The sequence below is a fragment of the Nyctereutes procyonoides genome, unplaced genomic scaffold, assembly GCF_905146905.1.
Source record: "Nyctereutes procyonoides isolate TBG_1078 unplaced genomic scaffold, NYPRO_anot_genome, whole genome shotgun sequence".
Classification (NCBI taxonomy): Eukaryota; Metazoa; Chordata; class Mammalia; order Carnivora; family Canidae; genus Nyctereutes; species Nyctereutes procyonoides.
In genome coordinates this window covers 24,187,501-24,202,902 of record NW_026575147.1, presented here as the reverse complement: position 1 = coordinate 24,202,902, position 15,402 = coordinate 24,187,501, and the positions used below count along the sequence as shown (strand labels likewise).

Here is a 15,402-nt window from a genome sequence, read left to right as displayed (position 1 = left end):
GACTCCAGGATCACGCCCTGGGCCAAAGGCAGGCGCTAAACCGCTGAGCCACCCAGGGATCCCTCCAAAACCCTAAGGTATTAAACAAAAGGGGCTTTTCCCTGAAAGCCAAAGAGCATCTGGGTAAAATTCAGTGCAGAGGCTGGCCCTGTTTCATCCTACCACAAACCACAACACACCACAAACAACTAGAGAATTCTGGGACTCTATTTCTACCTAACAATGAAAATTTTGAAAACTATGACAGATGGTTGTCCTGAGGACACATCTGACAAATTTAACTGAACTTAAAAATGAAGTCAGACTTTTTCTGATAGAAAGTTGAGTCTAGGGACGCCTGGGTGGCTCAGTGGTTGAGCGTCTGCCTTCGGCTAAGAGTGTGACCCTGGGGTCCAGGGATCGAGTCCCAGATCAGCCTCCCCACAGGGAGCCTGCTTCTCCCTCTGCCTGTGTCTCTGCCTCTCCCTGTGTGTCTCTCATGAATAAATAAGATCTTAAAAAAAAAAAAGAAAAGAAAAGAAAAGAAAAGAAAAGAAAAGAAAAGAAAAAAGAAAGTTGAGTCTAACTTGGCCAGCTGGCTTAACAATGCAGGTTGGTTTTTAGCCAGTTAGGTTATTCGGTTGACATTTTGCATAGATTAAAGGAGCTTAAACTGCAAATCCAAAATTTTGATAAACATGTGCTTGAAACCAGTGCACTATATGGGCAGAAAGTACCTCCTTTGAAATTATTTAAACTTAGATGCCAATTTAAAAATGTGGTACAGGGTAGTTTTTAAAAACATTTTCAGGAGGGCTACATGCCAAAAACTTTGAAGATCACTGCTCTATGATGCTTACAGGCTGTGGAAACCACCTGAAGGCATTTACGAGACTACCAGAGATAGTCTGAATATGACTCTGACCAAGACCGAAGGATGTAATCAAACCACCTTTCATAGTTCTCTCCTAGCCCTAGAATCGACAGAAAGCCAACACAATGAAAAGGAATTGACCACTCACTTGAAAGCAAAGTTCAAAGTCAAGAACCATGGGAAAATATAAAAGATAAATAAGTGGTTCCTCTGCCCTCAAGGGATTTACAATTCAGTGGGGGTGGGGGTGGGGGGGGAGTAAGACAGAAATACAAAGAACTGATGAAATACGGTGAATGGAAGAAGTGCTGAAGGAGTTAGTGCAGACCAGGAAAATCCCTCATAGGGCAGCCTGGGTGGCTCAGCAGTTTAGCGCCACCTGCAGCCTGGGGTGTGATCCTGGAGACCAGGGATCGAGTCCCATGTCAGGCTCCCTGCATGGAGCCTGCTTCTCCCTCTGCCTGTGTCTCTGCCTCTCTCTCTCTGTGTGTGTGTGTGTGTCTCTCATGAATAAATAAATAAAATCTTAAAAAAAAAATCCCTCATAGACCTAAGAAACAAAAGACATCAGTGTTTTAACACTGACTATTTGTTAAATCCTGGACTCTGAAGGTCTGGGATATGTATGAGTTTCTGTTTTTTTGCTTTGGCACATACGTGAATCATACACTTTGCAGTTAGAATTGGCAGGGAATGGCACTTAGACATTGAGGGAACCAGGTAATCACCCAGCACCTACATCTCTTAACCACACACACATTAATGCTCTAGGCATCATCTTCATGAAGAATGACTCCCAGAATAAAGTCAGTTGCTACTACTGTTAATGAAAGAGAGTAAAAAAAAAAAAAAAAAAAAGAATTTTTTTTAAAAGTAACATTAATAGAAAGTGATGATTCTCACCAGAAAAACAGAAACCTTATGGCAGTGAATATTCAAAAGTGCAAGATACACAAGTTTCAGAGTGTATACTTGGAGAATGCCAAGGCTCCACTGTGACTGGGTTTAATTAGGGCAGTTATATTTACAGGGCAAGTAACAGAAGGGCTCGAATGCTATTACAAGAAAATGAGATATTAAACCACAAGCCACGGAAATCATGAAAGGTGAGGGACTGCAGATGGAGAGATGAGGTGAGTGCCACTATCAGTGTGAAGTAAAACTTGGAAGCAAAAGGGAGCATCAGAAATGGAAAGGGAGGATCACTGACCAAGTGGAAAAAGATGCCAAAGAACTTGGGAACACACTGATAGTGAGGAAGCAGGAGGCGTGGAAAAGGCCTGTGAGGTAGAGTCTCATGTGGCCAAACGATGGGGAGGCCAGTACTAGAAACAGGAAAAACACATGTGTTCCAACAAGAACTTCCTTTAACTGACATGTCCTATGTCATTGCCTACTGGGCTTCTGCAAAGGCCTATTCACAATGTATTGCACTATCTCTAAGGAAGTGTTACAGACATGTCATAACAAATCATAATAAATCACTGCATTCTTACAGTAACCCCAACTTTATTGGGTGAGGCTAACAGGATAGTAAAAACACCCAAAGGATGTGTAAAATGCAGGAGCAATCAGCACAAGGACCCACCAGAAGTCTTTGCTACCTGCGTGCCAGAGCTCAGGACACTTGACTGTAGACACGATGTCTGCATGCTCATACTTGCAGAACTCACTGACAATGAGTGTCTGGTTCTTGTCCAGCTCCCACAACCCAACAGCACCTGTTGGGAGTGGGGAGAAGGTTGAGGGAAATGAGTGTGGATTACACCAAGACAGTAATTCACTTTCAGGATTCAAGTGAGTCCACTGTCACTAAACTAATAAAATAAGCTATCACGATAAAAGCAAAAGCAAAATCCACTATCACAAGAGGATTCAGCTAATTTCCAAGTCACCTGGCTTTATGCAGGCATTACTGTTTTCTTAATAACAGTCCAGACAATTAGGCAAGGAAAGTTTCTAGAAAGACAGGAAAAGATGGAATGGCTGGCAAAATCCATTATCTGGCTTCCAGTGAGAAGACACTAGAGATTAAGTTCCAGGAGACATGGAAAAAGTGTCAACAATCTGTGTAGCACACAATCCAGTGTGGTTAAATCTTCCCAATTGGTTGGACATTTGTATTTGTTGAACAATTTGAATAAACGCCTTACAGCTTCTTTAAAAATACTGTAAATAACTGGATGTCTTGCACAGTGACAGGTTAAGTACAGAGAACCCCCCAAAAGTTATCTTGAATATGTAGTGCTCAAGCTGAATTCTCAAAGGCTCAGTCTTTAATGCCCACTTTTATCCTTCCATGCAATGCCTGCCAATCCCCAAATTCTGATTTTTTAGTTCCAAGGACTCCACTGCTGAATTTGACTTTCAAAGCAAACAAAGCAGAAGGAAGACATTTAGAGAGAAGAAAACAGGAAGAAATAGAGACAGCACAGACTGGGTTAAGCATCATCTTTAAGATCAAGATTATATCCTTAGTCTGGGTTGAGGGGGGATATGGGAAGGTTGCCGGGAAGAAAAATGGTTCTGATCCATTTCTTGTTTTTTTTTTTTTTATAAAGTTATTTTTTATTGGTGTTCAATTTGCCAACATACAGAATAACCCCCAGTGCTCATCCCGTCAAGTGCCCCCCTCAGTGCCCGTCACCCATTCACCTCCACCCCCCGGGCCTCCTCCCCTTCCACCACCCCTAGTTCGTTTCCCAGAGTTAGGAGTCTTTATGTTCTGTGTCCCTTTCTGGTATTTCCCACACATTTCTTCTCCCTTCCCTTATATTCCCCTTCACTATTATTCATATTCCCCAAATGAATGAGAACATATAATGTTTGTCCTTCTCCGATTGACTTACTTCACTCAGCATAATACCCTCCAGTTCCATCCACGTTGAAGCAAATGGTGGGTATTTGTCGTTTCTAACGGCTGAGGAATATTCCATCGTATACATAGACCACATCTTCTTTATCCATTCCTGATCCATTTCTTAATTTTGTTAGAAATTCCCACCAGGCAATCTGAACCTCCGAAAAGCATTTTCCTGCTACACAAGATCTCTCCTTCAGACCAACACCCTGAAGCTCCCCCTAGCATTGAAGATGGGACATTAAAGACTGAGCCCGGTCCGACCCATATCCCATCCTTCATTCCACCGGTGGGGTTGAGGAGAAAGTGCCTCACCTGGATCGGAAGCCACTAGGACACCTGTCTCCAACCCAAGTGAGGTCAGCCACTCGGCCTCTGCCTGCACAGCGGAGCAGAAGCCTTCGTTGGCGGCGGCACGAGGGTCCTTGAAGAGCCAGAGGGAGCCAGCCCAGCAGCGGCCACGGCGGCTGGAGGCCCCCAGCAGGAGCGCCCCATCTACGGGAAGCACGAGCTGTCAGCGCGGGAGCAGCGAACAGGCTCGTCTCCAAGGCGACCGCACTCAGCTGCTCGCGGGCCGGGTCGGGATCCGAGCTCCAGGACGCGGGGCAAGGGTGGGGACTGAACTAAGCGACGCGAGTCAGGGGTCACGAAGGCGCGCGGGGCGGGGGCGGGCTGGAAAGGCCAGTCCCGGGAAAGGGCATCATCCCCAGCCAAGGTGAGGAGGGAGCTCCCAGGCCCGGGATCCCCGCTCACCGGACCGGTACCGCGCAGCCTCAACTCGTTCCAAACGCGCGGGCGCATTAGGGGGAAGGTTCCACTGGCGGGGGGCGGGGGCGCCGGCGGGGGCGGGGCTTCCTTCCGCACCTCCACCGCTCTAACTCCAACCTAGGCCCAAACCGGACGCCCGCCGAGATTCCGCTCCCGGAGCCCCCACGTGGTGCCCGTCTGGGCCTCCGCTCCTTCCCACAGGCTCCGGCCACTCTATATCTCGCGAGAATTGCTTCTACGGTTCCGCTGCGCGGTCGGCAGCGCCCTCGGGCAAAAGGTTCATCCCGCTCCAGGCCTAGTATCGCGAGAAAAAAATTCGAGGCAAAGCTAACGGACCGAGGGCGCCAGGCGTTCCTCTCGCGAGACTTGTGAGCGGCCGTCTAACCCCTGCCCCTGATGGAGTACCTTGTCCGGGTCCCTGTGACGCCGACACTACTGCGTGGACCCTCGTTGACCTTGCTGTTCCGGGCGGCGCCTTCAGCGGCCGCCGCGGTGGGTGAGGGGCCTACACCCTGGTCCGAGCCGTCAGAGTGATCGCAAAGGAGCGCGTCTAGGGTTATCGGAAGGGGTGGGAGTAACGGGGCCGTATAAAGGTGCCGCAGACTTGGGCCTGAGCGGGGTCTGAATTCCCCCCGCAAGGTAGCGCGGGGTCTCGGGGACGGGGAGGGGGCGCGCCCTTAGTGGGCGGGGGACGGATCAGATTTCACCTTGACCTTGCTGACCTGTGCCTTGTTTACCTGCAGCCCCTGTCTGAAGAATACAGTCCTTGGTCCAGGGTGGGTGGGAAGGACATAATACTTCGTCCTTGTTTTATCACCTCACTTCCCTTCTCTGTAACCCCCTCTTAGCTCTACGCCCGAAATCACCCTTCGGTGGTAATTTTGAAAGGCCTAAAGCGTCATTCTAACAGCGGTGCCCCTGTAACTGCCTGCAGCTTTGTCGTATCGTCTCATGGCAAAGAGTTAAGAGGACAAGTGATGTGTTCTGACAAAACTGGAAGCTGGCTTCGTCGTCTCCGGCCCTTTTCCCTTGTGACCTTCATCGAGGCTTAAGTGCCACAGCGGGAATCGGGAGTTACCAGATCGCTCACTCTAAAACAAGTTTTCTTTCTTTCTTTCTTTTTTTTTTTTTTTTGGAAAGGAATAAATAGTGTTTATTTTTTTATGTGTATATTTTTATTGGAGTTCGATTTGCCAACATAGAGTATAACACCCAGTGCGCATCCTGTCGAGTGCCCCCGTCAGTGCCCGTCACCCATCCCCCCGCGCACCTTCCCTTCCACCACCCCTTGTTCGTTTCCCAGACTTAGGAGTCTCTCATGGTTTGTTACCCTCTCTGATTTTTCCCACTCATTTTCCCCCCTTAAAACAAGTTTTCTTAAATAAAACAATGAAGCATATTATTTTTGAGCTCAGCCTCCAAGAGGAGGCAGCTATAGAGTAGTGGTTTAGAGCTTTAGAGCAAGGACTAAAGCTAGAGGTATACACCTGGTTTCTCCACATAACAAGTTGTGTGACCTCAATTTCCTCCTCTGCAAAATGGAGATAATAGTACATTATGGGTTAGGAGAACTAAGACACTTAATTCCCGTAAAACTCTGAAAACAGTGTTCAGTATATACTGAACTATATACACGTATACATACTATATACATAGTATATACTATGTGCTTAGTGTTGGCATGTTATTAATGTTTCATAAATCATGTTAATTTTCTTTGGAATTACTCTTTTTGCTTCCAGACTTAGACCTAAATCTTGCCAAATTTAATTGATGCCTTGAAAAAATAGCTTTTAATCCATCTGTAATTAATTTTTGTGTGTGCAATAAAGTGAGGCTAAAATCGCTTCCAGCTTACCAGGGAAGAGAGAAAAAAGATTCCATACAGACAGGTAAACAATTTTAATAGAAATCAAATAAAATAATTACATATGTAAGGTATAAGGAACATACTCATTTTCTCTTTGTTTTCACATTCTATGCCTAATACATCAGCAAGGCTTTTCCTCCAAGTTATATCTGGACTCTAACCACTCTTCCACTATCACTGCTACTGAATTATGAACTGCCATCAACTTTCACCTGGTCTATTTCAGTAGTCTCTTAACTTGTATCCTTACATCTCTATTACATCTTGTCCTATTACAGCCCATTCTCCTACTAGCCTTAGGGATTCCATAAGCCCCAGGCCCCAACAATACCCTTCAGAGCTCCTCTTTCCACAACCCCAGTACAATGTCAATGCTGGGACCTTATCTGTTAATTGCTTATGTCCCTAGCACCTGACATAAAGGTGAGTGAATGTAAGATTGGAAAGCCCTTTATAAAGGATATGCTTGAGATGTTCTGAAGGCTGCGTGGGCTTGGCAGCCAACCTACCAGGCAGAAAGAGCAGCGTGAGACATGTTTTTTTTTGTTTTGGGGAGCTAGTAGTAGTTCCACATGGCTAGAGGGTAGGAGAATGAAGGAAAATGAGGATATAAAATCTGACAGGTGTTGAATCTTGTATGCTATGTTAAAGAGTTTGTTTTCTGTAGGCAGGAGAGCCTGTTGAGTGTTGTGTTTTTTAAGATTTTACTTATTCATGAGAGACACAGAAAGGCAGAGACATAAGCAGTGGCAGAAGCAGGCTTCCCACAGTGAATCCTTGCAGGACCTGATCCCAGGATCACGACCTGAGCTAAAGGCAGACGCTCAACCACTGAGCCACCCAGGTGTCCGGAGCCTGTTTAGTTTGGGGTTTTTTTTTGTTTTGTTTTGTTTTTTTTAAAGATTTTATTTATTCATGAGAGATACAGAGACACAGGCAGAGGGAGAAGCAGACTCACCTCGGGGAGCCTGATGTGGGACTAGATCTCAGGATCCTGGGTGGGGCAGGATCATGACCCTGAGTTGAAGGCAGAAGCTCAACCACTGAACCACCCAGGCGTCTAATCCTATATAGTTTTAAAGTCAGATTTGCATTTTAAAAACATTGGCACTAGTGTGGAGGAGCTAAGTTTAAAGGGGTGTTTGTTGAGAAGTAGAGACCAGGTTTTGGATTATTAAGTAGTTTAGGCCAGAGACAATAAGGGCTTTAAGATAGCCTGTTCAAGAGAGGATTTGAGTTGGCCTAAACTATTTAAATCAGTGGTTCTGGGTGGCTCAGTTGGTTGAGCATCCGACTTTTGATCTCAGCTCAGGTCTTGATCTCAAGGTTATGAATTCAAGCCCCATGTTGGGCTCCACATTGAGCATGGAGCCTACTTAAAATATAAAAATAAAAAGAATAAATCAATGGTTCTCATCCTGGACCAACATTGCCCTCCAAGGGACATTTGGCAATGTCTGAAGATGTTTTTGGTTGTCACCACTGGATGGGAGGGGGGGATGTTGACTGGCGTTTAGTGTATAAAAGCCATGAGGATACAGCTAATCACTCTACAGTGCATAGAACATCCTTCCACAGCAACAAAAAATGCCAGTAGTGATGAGATTGAGAAACCCTGATTTAAATGAAAGAACCTCGAGCATGATTCTCAAATTACAAAAGTTAGTGGGCTAGCTGAAACATGGGGAGGCAGAAATAACCTTCAAAAGATAAGCAGCTCACCAAAATCAATGAAATAATATAAACTCTTACCTTGCAAAGGGATAGAGGTTGAGTGGGGAGGTGGGGGACAGAAAACATACTGAGGATTTGAAGGAGACTGAGCTGGACAGCATATATAAAAAGACTAGGAAATTTTGTTTCATCATAATTTTAATGAGAGATCAATATGTAGTAACTGCTTAAAATGCAGTCCTGGGCTGTTAGAATATGAGAGTAATTTACAAATCTATGATAATAGTATAATAATTCAAGCTGAGTAATGGTATTAGCAAGTTCTCAATATATATTTGTAGAATGAATGAATTGGTGAAGCTGTATTTAGAGTATTATGTTCAGTTCTGTATACCTCTCTGTAGTAAGCAAAACCGGGCAGCTTCTTGTGGACCGTCAGGATTGTGAGAGAACTGAGGTGTTTAACCCAAATACCTGGGCATTGCATGTGGTATACAGAAAAATGAAATTGTAACTAATGGAAAGAGGTTTCAAAGTAGGTACATAGCAGTTCCATTTAAAGATGAACATAATTAGAGCTACCCTACACCAAAAAGGCCTGTTTCACACAGTGGTTAGTTAGCACCCCATCACAGAGAGTACTCAAGTCAAAGTTCTTGCCATCAAGGTGCTCACAACACAGTGAATATAAAATTGCTAATCCCTTACGTAGAACTTTACTGTATGCTTAGCACTATTTGGAGCTCTTTACCTAAAATCCTCAAGCAACCCTGTAAACTCATTCTATATTCCCACACTACTAGAGAAATCTGCGATTACAAAAGTTTAATCTACTTAAAGTCAAATGGCAGGTCTAGGATTTAAAGCAAGATAATCTGGGGATCCCTCAGTGGCTCAGTGGTTCAGCACCTGCTTTGGTCCAGGGAGTGATCCTGGAGTCCCGGGATCAAGTCCCTCATCGGGCTTCTGGCATGGAGCCTGCTTCTCCCTCTGTCTGTGTCTCTGCCTCTCTCTCTCTCTCTCTCTCTCTCTCTCTATCATGAATAAATAATAAATAAAATCTTTAAAAAAAATAAAGCCAGATAATCTGGCTGCAAAATCTATGTTCTTATATATTGCAGTTCTAATAATAAACATACAAAGTGCTAGACAGATGACCTTTAAGACCTACAGAAGGGCTTCTAGTATTGGTAGAAAGTTATATGCAACTTTAAATAGGTCGTTTGCCTGCCACATAGCTAATTATTGGACCCTAACTTTCCCATTCCTGGTCTGTTCTCTTTGCATTATGATAGCAGCAAACTGCCTCAGTCCTCATCCCCATTCATTGTTTCTACTAATTGTGCATACGTTATGTTCTCTTTAAATTTGTATAATTGCGGAACGCCTGGATGGCTCAGCGGTTAAGCATCTGCCTTCGGCTCCAGGCGTGACCTCGGAGTCCCAGGATCGAGTCCCACGTCGGGCTCCCTGCATGGAGCCTACTTCTCCCTCTGCCTGTGTCTCTGCCTTTCTCTGTGTGTGTGTCTCTGAAGAATAAATAAAATCTTTAAAAAATAAGTTAATAAATTTGTATAATTGCTACCCATAGGGCATTGCAGGCAATAAGAATCTTCCACACAAGGCAGCCGAGTCTTGCACCTATACCTTGTGTTCCTGAATATGGAGGAAAAGTTTGTTTGGGGCTGATCCCCAAAGAATTCTTCCAGTTCCTTTATCCCAAAACTGGAGTAAGTGGTGAGCATTTGCCCAGTGTTTGGTAGTACGTTTAGGTGGTATAGTTTGTTTACCTAGGATTTTGGTAGTCTCTTACGTCTTCTATGTATGCACAAAAATGAAGTCAAAGGTAAATTCTGGAAGTGACTGAATATAACAGTTGTGATTTGGTTGCCCTAAGTTGTCTTTGTGGTAAATGTGGTTGGGATTTTAACTTGATTTTATACCATTGTCTCCATTTGTTGATAAATCACAGTCACTGAATGCCAGGTAGTCTTCTAGTCTGTGAGCTGAGGTGCCTGCCATCCATGAAACACACAATCCTATTATAGGATAGACAGGAAAGAAATGAGTAACTGTATAATATATTGTCAGGTAGTGGAAAGAGCTGTGGATTAAAATAGAGATTATTAAACTGTATATATAAGTAAAAACAGAAGTTGGGCAATATTAGGTTTTTTTCCCTTTTAACAAAGCATACACTCTTCTGAAATCTTACATTTTCATAGTGCAGTCTGCTTTCATTTACATTATTTAATCCTCACAGCAGTCCTGTAAGAAATTTGTATTACCAAGAAGCACTAGAAACTTAAGAATTGGCTGAGATTTATTCTCTCTTTAGTTTATGGGTTGGACTTAAACCCAGGTTCCCACTTCAGAATTCTTACACCACCTACTGCTGTGACGACGGGACTCTGGAAGCCAAAGGTTGTTTGTTTTTTTAACCCTTCAGAAGGTGGCCGAAAATAGCGTTTCTATAAGAAACGTCAGGGTCCTCAGATCCCCACAGGTGATAAAAATATTACCTACTATAGGCTTTTTTTTGCAAATTCACATTTAAAATTTTGAATTTACATTCACTTTTAAAATTTATATATTGGAGACATTTTAAAAAGAGCTATTGAAACTTTTTATGGGACACTGGATAAAATAGTTTTGAGACTGTTACCCTCTTATTCTTGTAGTACATCCTTTGGTATTCATTTTGCGCAGAAACACTAAAATGCTGCCCTTCAGAGGGCAGCTTTGTCCTTCCCTAGTGCTGCTGAGGCACAACAGAAAATCCTAAAGAAATGTACATCATGGTTTTGTGTCCTTTGAGAACTCACAGCCTGGTTAAAGAAAAAGATAGCTAGGTTTGAAGCATTATATAACTAGCTGCTATAGGAATTGAGAATCCTGATACTGAATTCATCGTTATAGATACATACTACTTTTCCTTGTTTTTTTTTTTTTCTTTGTTTGCTTGCTTGCTTGATTTCCAGTGCCAGGCTCCTATTGGGTAAAAACAGGCAGGAGTGGATAAATTTTATATTTACCAATGTTCCCATTCAATAAATAGTATATCTTGCTGCACAAATTACTTAAGCAGTTGTGCTAGGCACTTTACATACATTATTTCTCAGTTTCATCCACCCTGTGAAGAAAGTTGTGTTCCCATTTTACAGATGAGGAAACTAAACGGAAAGATTTAATGATATAAGTTCAGTTTCTTCTATGTTATAGTTAGATTCCCTGAAATCTAGATCCTTTTTGTCAGCGCTACCATACTGCTCTTCAGTGTACGGTTATTTTTAATCCCGTTACTTTAAATCATTACATAACACCTTCAACTAATCAGATGTAGAACTTTCTGTCTTTCCTTTCAGATGTAGTATATCCATCATAAAATAACTTTTCCTTCTTTTAGGACCCTATGTGCTTTGAACTGGACTTACCTTATATTTTCTGTCCAAAGAAATACATGTGATTATTGCAGACCTTCTCTCCCATATCAACAGGGTTGTTTATCTATGTAGTTAAAAAATATGGTGCCTCTATTGGGGAATTGGCTGGTAAACTCAGTGAGGTAAGAACTGTAAACCTTATTTTAAACTATTAAAAGCATCAGTACCATCAAGTGATGTTTCTGATGTTCATGTTAGGGGACAAGCATATAGAAATGAACCTAATTACAATGATTAAAATTATGTGTTAATGTTGTGTATGAATTTGAGATAAAAATTTTAAAATCTACCAAACTGTCCAGTTTTTCCATAGTTGTGCTCATTCAACAAAATACTGCATAGCTATTGCTCACAATTATTTTTAAGGATTTGTGCATTTCTCCTTGTATATCTATGTTTCTTTGTGTTTTCACAAATGAAGAAAATAACTGAAGTATAGAAGTATAGAATGAAGCTATTTTTGTTTCACTGATCTTTGTTGTAAAATCATAATTGCAACAAAAAATTGCCCAACTGGAAGAGGTGAAACAGGCTTCCATCCAACAGATCTAGGATGCAATTGATAGGGAGAAGTCACAGCAGGCACTGGTTCAAAAGCACCATTACCTTTTTGATATCCAGAAGGTAGGTTTCAGAACCTTCTAAGGAAAATAAAGTTATTCATTTGTGTGCATTTAAAACAAAAATTTGAATTTTATGGGAATTGGTTGAATATGTTGAGCATATATAGTATTTAGAAAAGAGGTAGTGTTTGGCAATTACAGGTATTTAGATATTTAATATATCAAGTGGATAAATAGTTACTCTAAAATTAAAGGTTATAAAAACATATTTTTGGATCCACACAGAAGGACAGTAGTCATTAAATTATAGCTGACTAAAAAATGGTATTCACTATCTAACTAAGGCTGTAGGTGGAATACATGCTGTGTGTTTCATATGTGCTTGCTGTGAGGAAATCTTACTTGACATACTTACTTGCAGTGAGGAAATCTGATACTTTACATTCCAATTCATAAAGCAAATTCAGATAGCTGTGAAGCTTTTTTACTATGGTCAAGGCATCATTAGATTAAAAAATACTTCATATCTAGGAATATCCTCAAGTATTTTTGTTTAAACACATTGTTACCTACTTTGAGATCCTGCTTTATCCTTCATATTTATAGTGAGATGCCCTTTAATTGGAATTTTATGTTAAAGAAGCACATATGAAATGAAAAATGAGGTACTAAGGTAAAGTATATGAAGTATTAAGGATCTAGGCCAGTATTGCCTAGTGTGATTTTAGTACCACATGTATCAGTCATTTCTCTTTGGTGCAGGTTTATGGACCCAGCCCAAGATTTGTAGATTCAGAACTTCTGCCTAAGAATCTATATATTTAAGAACTGATCTCTAAGGATTCTTAAACACATAAATGTTTAAAAACATCAGGAAACTTTAAAACCTCTTTCTCTACATACTGAGGTTTCAACCAGAGAATGCTTCCTACCTCATACATGATATGTACACAAAATTTGACTTTTGGAGATGTAACTCTTTCATAAGAATCAGATGGTAGTCTTTATATTTTTACTTATTTATGAAAAAATGACTACTGATAGGGGTATTTCTGTGTGGAGACTCTGGCAGGTGTTTGGGAATAAAAGAAAGTCTGCCTTTATGGAGTCTGCTTTCCAGCCAGGGCTTTAAGGGGACAGAAAAAAAAAATGAGCAGGTAGGAATGTCAACTGGTAATAAGTGGTATGTAGTACAATAAACTATGAAAGGAAAGGAGTTTTATAGGGCAGTCTAGAAAGGCCTCTAATGTGATAGTTGAATAGACACCTGAAGAAATGTTGGTGCAAGCTATGTGGACTTCTGGGGAAATAATATTACAGCAGAGGAAAGAAAAATTGCAAGGTCCCAAAACCTGGAAGCTTATTTGGTATGGTCAAGGAATGGTAAGGAGACCAGTGTAGTTGAAGCAAATGGATGAGGAGGAGAAAAGCAAAGTAGAGAGTGGTCAGGGACTAGATCGGGTCAAGCCTTAAAGGCCTCTCTGTGGACTCTGACCTGTCCTCTATCTTCAGTGACCTGTCATTGAAGCTTTTAAGCAGAGGGGTAATACCATTTCACTTGCCTTTTGAAGGGTCACTCTGATTGCCTTGTTGGAAATAGCCTTTGGTCTGGTAGCATTGGTTTGAAATACCTACTAGTTAGCCAAGTAGAATTATGAGGTGTAGACCATTACATAATATATGAGTCTGGAATTTATGGGGAGAATTCCAGGCTGAAGATTTGGGAATCATAAGCTGACAGGTGGCACTTAAAGTTATAAGACTAGAACATGGTGGGGGGAAAACCGGTGACAACAAGGACAGTTGCAGTGTGTAGTCATCCTAGTTATGGTCAAGAAATAAAGGGCCCAAAATTTGCCATGGATTTAGCAACATGAAGGTTGTTGGTGACTTTGATAAGGGCTATTTTTGGTGAAGTGACGGGAGTTGGTTGAAGAAAAAGTAAGGGAAATTGGAGTCAGAATATAGACAGCTGTCAAAATTGTCAATGCGTTTTATTGTAATGCGAGGCAGAGAAATTGGTTGCTTAGAGGAGGATGTAGAAATCAAGAGTTATTTTATTTTATTTTTTTAAGATTTTATGTATTTATTCATGAGAGGCAGAGGAAGTAGAAGCAGGCTCCATGCAAAGAGCCTGATGTGGGACCTCCATCCCGGGAATCCTGGATCAGGCCCTGAGCCAAAGGCAGATGCTCAAGTGCTGAGCTGCCCAGACGTCCAGAGAGATTTCTTTTAAAGGATGGAAAGTATGATTACGTGTTAGTGTCTGATGAAAGGGAAGAGAGAGATTTGCTAGAGTAATGTCTGTCAGTAGGCCAGAGGGCTTGGAATATAACATGCAGGTGGAGGGGCTGGCATGGACAGCCCAACCACAGTTACAGAAAAGAAGGCAAAGTACGTGAGTATGGATTCAGGTAGGCTGGTTTATGTGGCAGTAGCAGTTTGTGGAAATTCTTTCAGTGCTCCCCTTTTCTCAGTGAACTAGGATGAAGATCATTTGCTGAGAGTGAAAGTAGTCAAGGAGATACTAGAGATTTAGGAGGAAGAAGACCAGGGGGTGAATGGACTAATAAGGAAATGTAACTTAGAGGTATTGAAGGTCTGCTTGAGATTAATGTCTCTATTTAACAGGCAAACCTATGAGGATCCTCATTACAGACTAGAAGATAACATCCCTTTCACTGTTATCGATTCCATATCATTCCGGAATTAGTAACTGGATTCGAGAAGAGAAAGGAATAAGAGGTATATAATTTAGAGAAGAAAAGGCAGTTATCCTAATTTGAAGGTTACCCGATTATATAACTAGAAAACCTGAGAGTATCAATATAATTATTAAAATAATAACCAGATTCAGTCAGATGTCTGGGTGGTACACCATAAATATCTAATAAAATCAGTACCCTTCCATATGCAAATAGCAGTCGTTAGCAAATACACCAAAAGATAAACCGTCTAGGAAAAGATGCCTTGAGTAAACTTCACTAGAGATGTACAAAGTTTTTATTCTAAAAAACATGCTTGTGAGGTGTAAGGTTCTAAGAACTTTGTTCTTAGATTGGAAGATTCAGTGTTCTAAAGACATCAGTTTGTTTGTTTGTTTGTTTATTTATTTAAATTCTCTCTACTTTAATCTCTACATTTAACACATTCCAAGGAGGAATATACTAATACCTGGGGGGAGAGGATGTTGCGATTTGGACAAATAGATTAGTAAAAAAATAAAAATGAAGAAAATAAGGTAGTGTAGCTGAGAATATTTTGAAAAGTAGTAATGAGGAACAATCTTGAGAGAAAACCTGTTATAAGATTATAAGGAATTGTAAATAGAGTGGTTCAGTGCATGAATACAAAGGGGGTAGCATGGCAGA

At 41.6% G+C, this 15,402-nt stretch overlaps 1 pseudogene; it reads left to right on the top strand.

Annotated features, from left to right (window-relative positions):
- Window positions 1–4,877: 4,877 nt before the first annotated feature.
- Window positions 4,878–15,402, top strand: part of LOC129501319 (ATP synthase F(0) complex subunit B1, mitochondrial-like) — a 14,809-nt pseudogene continuing 4,284 nt past the window's right edge.